Source organism: Protopterus annectens, chromosome 2.part0, assembly GCF_019279795.1.
Source record: "Protopterus annectens isolate FY-2018-M chromosome 2.part0, PAN1.0, whole genome shotgun sequence".
In the NCBI taxonomy this organism is placed as follows: Eukaryota; Metazoa; Chordata; order Ceratodontiformes; family Protopteridae; genus Protopterus; species Protopterus annectens.
This window is the reverse complement of record NC_056728.1, coordinates 647,595,775-647,601,774: the sequence shown is the minus strand read 5'-3', so window position 1 is coordinate 647,601,774 and position 6,000 is coordinate 647,595,775.

Below are 6,000 nucleotides of genomic sequence, written 5' to 3'. Positions count from 1 at the left end.
CAGGCAGAGGGCATTATTGTACTTAAAGAATAGGCTATAATTGTTGTGTTTCACTTACTTATTTTTTTATCATAAGTATATTATTTTTTTATATATATTTTTGATGTAAAATAGTTCCTCTGCCTAATGTTTCAAACTTTCTCTAGTATATGTATATGTAGACAGTGCTGGATTTACATCCAAAATACAATATTTTCAAAAATATCCGGATATTTGTTTCATTTTTTTGGTCCCTTACTCTGAAAATTTGTAGTTTGTTGCGAATCATTGGGGATTAAAGTCACTAAATATTGACATACTATTGAGTTTCAGACTTTATTTCCTTCAGAAAATGCATGCTAACACAAATTCTGTTATTCAAGCAACTTTCTAAGTTGATAAGAGCAATATTTAAAATATGTTCCCATTTTTTGAGCTTTTGTTCTCCCTTTATTTTAGGCTTTATCTAGATTTCTTGAATTAAGTGATTGAGAGGTATGCAAAACCTCTAACTGCTGCTGCCACTGTTCGATCAATCTCTCTGTGTCTCTCTCTCTCTGTCTCTCTCACACACACTCATGTGCGCATGCAAACGCACAGAAACACACTTGCAATTCAGAAAATGGACAGTAACACAAATCCTGTTATTCAAGCAATTCTGTAATTTTACAAAAGCAATGTTTAAAATCTGTTCTTATTTTTTACCTTTGTTCCACCTTTTATTTTTGGCTCATCCAGATTTCTTGAGCTAAGAGGTCGAGAGGTATGCAGACCTCTTAACTGCTGCTGCTGGCACCACTGCTCGACAGACTTCTCTCACTCTCAGTCTCTGTCTGTCTCTGTGTGTCACACACGTGCACACACACACACACACACACACACACACACACACACACACACACACACACACACTTCTGCTTTCATGCATGCAAGCATGCATATACTGACACACACCAACAGAAACATAAACACTAACACATACTTTTTTCTTTCCTTTTTATGTTTCTTTTTATTTTACACTCATTAAACATCAAAAGCGTTGCTTAACGAGTGTAAAATAATGGCAGCCATTAGCTTTCTTTCAGTCCGAGCACCACAGCAGCTTAATATGCTGCCATAAAGCATTGGACTCATTTTTCAGTGGGCATTACCTGTACATTAACAACCTGCTGGAGAACATTTGTTCCCCAATCATAGTGGCGATGTACAGATCACCCATTCTTTAAAAGAAATTGTAGCATTTATGGAAAGACTATGAATACACAGACTGTTGTTGTTATAAAAAAATACTTCTTACTACTAACATTACTCTGTGCAGTTTTAATAACTTTTATTCTTCACAAAGTACTTATATTTCTTTATCATAACCTTTTAAGTTGATTTTTCAGAAAATGCTCCAGAATATAAGGATGTGCGTAGGCTGTTAGAAGCGTGACATTCTACAGTATATAGGTGCTAAGGAATTAAGACATGCCTTTGTTTTTTTCTATGATTAACATATTATACCATTTGATAATATGTAAACAGATCAGTGCTGTTATGTTCATATTATTACAAAGTACTGGGAAGTGGAGTATGGACTCGACTTTAAGCATATGAGATCTGTTGATAAATCCTTTGCTAGTTTAGGATTTAAAACTGGATTACAAAAGGAGGAACTGAACTTGAGAATGTATTACATGATAAAACAAATATGTAATAACTTTGCTAGTCTGGCCATAAATGAGTGCCAAGACCTAACAAGAAAAAATATTAAATATCATTTATTTTATTTTTGCTTCAAATTTTTTACAATGCAGATATAGTTTACCGTTGTAAATTAGTATTTTAAACCAACTAAGAAAACTTAACATGTACAAGATGACAACATGGGTGGCTCACACCAAAAGTAGAGGTGAGTGTCTTTATATGCATGTCTTTCCAGTCTGCAGAATATCTGGCAGAGCACCATAGTTATATGATTTTAAAATGTGTTGCAAAAAAGCTGGTGTGTGTAGTTGGGGTACTGTAGCAATCCTGTGAGATTCTAGTCACTGCTGCAGTGTAAATCGCTTACACGGTGGCACCCACAGGAAAAATGATCATAATGAAGATGTAGTTATTTATTTCCTTCTTCGAAAGAGCTGCAGTTGTAGCAATTAGTGGGTACAGTATTTTAGGAAATAGTGACATTTTAACGGCTATGAGACTGTTTCATAGCCACCTTTTCTTCTACTGATTTACACGAGAGATAATGGTTTCTTGGAATTCAATCGGATTCTTCATGGCATTTGAAAGATTATTTATTGCAAGCCATTTTTCTAAATATTTAAATGGAGTCCAGCTGAAAGAACAGTAAGAACTCTGGAATGAGTGTTAAAGGAAACATCCAGAGAGAAAGATTTCTGTTATTTATTTTATGATTGGAAACATTGGAAAAATTACTACGATTTGTCCAGAGCTGGTGATTCTGACTGGTATATATATATATATATATATATATATATATATATATTATAATCATAAAAACATAAAAGCTAAAAAGTAGATCTGTAGGTACCTTAACTGGTAGAAGCTTCAAAACCAAAACTTTTAAATATGTAAGCCAAGGGTTCACCCACAGATTGAAAGGGAAATGTGAACATTCATGTTCAGCAAATCCTCTTAAGTTATACCTGTTCCTTCATTCCTTATCGTCACCTGTTAAATTCAACTCAAGGTCACACAAAAATCCCCCAGTTAGTGGTCATAAGACAGAATGCCATTTTAAAATGGGATGCTAGTCCATTGCAGGACACACAAACCTGCATACATGTGAATTAGACTGAAACCTGCTAATTCTTTGTTTTTTGGGAAAAATTGCATACCTGATAAAGTATCAAGCCAGGAACTGAAACAAGCAACTAATTATTGCATGGCAGAAACAGTGTCAGGAAAAAATACCAAAGCACTGTGTCTAATCATTCACAGCAAAGTAAAGCTGTTTTGTTAAGTAGAGAAGAATGATCATAAATGTTTTATTAAACCTCAGTAAACAGCAAATGTGGAGAGAATAGCATATATATATATATATATATATATATATATATATATATATATATATATATTAGTAGATTACTATGTTAAAGGGCTGTTTGCACCTACAGTAAGAATTACCTGGTTAATTAGATGTCATTGATGAGGTATATAATATTTTGCATTTTTAATACTGTCCATGGTCTGACTTCATGAGGAAGTACAGGGCATTTAACATTAATGAGCTTACAAGAAACACACAAAACTAGACTTTTACTAGGCTTAGCAATAAAAGAAGTAAGAGTGTGCTTTCAAGAAATAGGCAAGAGATAATACTTCAATAACAAACGGATTCTAATCAGTCAGAGGAACAAACCTACTGCTGGGCGAGACAACCATTTTTAACTTTCTGCAAGAAACCCATCTGGTCCATCTTCTTAATCTCTGTTGAGTATTTTCTGGTGAACGTCAGTTCTGCCTCAGAGGATGGATGAAGGAGAGTTGTCACTGACCAAAGCTGAGAGAATGGAGGGACAAGCTGTGTAGCTATGCACATAGTGATGACAGTTTTGGACCATGAAGTAAGCAATTAATGAAAACACAAATGAAAAATCCCAGTTACCTTATAGGAATAGTATTCAAAATGTGCCACTAGTAGCACAGGTATATTTTTAACACATTGATGTCTTGGTTGTAGAAGACACTACTGGGGCCTTTTTAAGCCCAGTCAAGCATCCCAAAGGTATTCTGTAAGTTTATGTGTCTTAGAAGTTATTTTAAAGGGTACATGTAAGTGATGACGAGATTAATGGGCTGACTCTGTCCATTAGAGACTTGGATGTTATTCACAGGGTATATTTCTAATTTCCCATCCACTGGTTCAGGCTTCTCTTGAATAGGGTTAGGGAAAACCTCTGATTCACATGGCGGGGATACTGCTCGAGAGAAGGGGGAAGTCTCTGAGTTGCATACCTGTCCCTCCATCATATCCTGTTTATGTCTCAAACAAAGTTTAAAAACCCAGATCGAGTACTTCTGATACTGTTCACTTTTTGGATATGCAAAAGGTCCATCAGATTGGGTCTAAGGATACCTTGTATGCTAGTAATAGATCGCCTCTCAACAGACTATAAGAAACAGAGTATAGAGATAGGACTTTGAGGCAATCTGTAGAAGACATGCTGTTTACGCCCTGTATTCTTTTGGTGAGGAACCTCTGTGGATGTTCTAGTTATTGCATGTGCCTGGTCAGGTATATACCAAAGGGGATCATTTTGTTTTCCCCAGAATTTGCCAAATCAGGGACGAGATGATGCATTAAACTGTTACTTTTTTCCTGAGATTGCCCCTGAGATTGCATGATATCAGAGTTAGTATATATAAGGGAACTGAGGGAATGAAACATCCCATATTCAGGGGTATAAGGGGTTTTGCCACCCCATGGAAAATGCTTAAGGCATGTATTTTGGTGTATATATTTTATATGTGTGTGCTTTTCTTGTCTGGTGATAAATTGTGTTACAATATATTGTGGTGTTGATATGTCAGCCTTAATAAGATTAGTGGAGATAAATAAACCTAATCACATTTTCTTAATATTGCTGCAAATTTACGTCCTTATGAGTTGGATGAGATAAGAAGTACTTTATATAATTTACTTAACTTTTTCCTTTTCACCCTTTCACAGCATAAGGGTTCAGACAAGTTATTTTCTTTGCATTTGCCAGACGTGTTACGTTTCTTTACTAATTATGTCATTATCTTTCCTATTTGTCACTTTTTAATTGTTTTTATTAGGACCATAATATTAAAACTCATTTTACCTGACTAGTTACCAAATAAGATTAACATTGCTTCTGCCTGGTAAATACTCAGTTGTTTGCCAATAATGCTCCAGGGAGCAGCTCTGCACTTTAGTATCCACATTTATAATCACAGCTGGTCCAAGCAATGCTATTAGCTCTGGTGCTTTGCTGACACTACATACAGTGAGCTGAGACTATCACCACTTCTTTCAAAAATTAGTTTGCAAAATTAAAAAAGAAATCAAAAAAATACTTCATTACAAGTTACCTGTTTTGATTTCTTCCTGCTTCTTGTATGGATTGATTTGTGCGGTCAGTTCAGAAACTCTGCCATGCTTTCACTTCATTACAGTATTTGCCACTAGCGGGGTTTGGACGTGTGGTGAATGGTTCAGTTACTGCTAACTAACATTGAACTGAATCCTCATTCACAACCTTCATTATGAGTTTTTTTTTTTTTTTTTAAAGTCAAAAGAGAACAACGCTCTACAGAGGACGTATTAATTTTTGTAGTTGTTTGCCAGTAATGCTCCAGACAGCACTGCACTTCATCATCCACATTTATAATCACAATCGGTCCAACCAGTGTTCTTAGGTCTGGGGCTTTAGTTGAGAGACAGATTTGCTGCTGGGCGTAATTATCATTTCATGCAGAATAATGGTGATAGCCAAGGGTGGTGGACGGATGCTATTTCCAATGTCATAATATAGGCACCCCTTTGTGGAGGCACTTCTTATACATTGTTTGAGACTGCATGATGCCCTCATAATTTTAAGCTTATTAATAATTACTTCTGCTAAGTGCGCCTCCTGCTTCCTGGATTTCACTGTTCTCATTAGCTAACCAGTGGAAGTTTAAGCTTTGAAAATATTTTGCTCTTCTTTGTTACAGGCTTTGATGCATCATTCTTTTTCTTGTTTTCTTTTCCCTTTGAGTTATCCGGTTGTTTTTGTACCTAGCAGTTCGCCCCTGGGATTTATAAACACAAATACAGCAGAATATATTTGCTGCGTAGACTATGTGTATATCTGCATGTGATTCAAATATTGATATGACTGCATGCATAACAGGACATCCCGTTTCTGACTCATGTATATCAGCAGTGCACCAGCATCTCTGATTTGCAAATTATGTTAACCTGGACCCCAGTCATGTCTATGGTGGGTAAAATATTTAAGAATGTCTCACTGCCCAGCACTAATGGCAGGGAACAATTCTTAA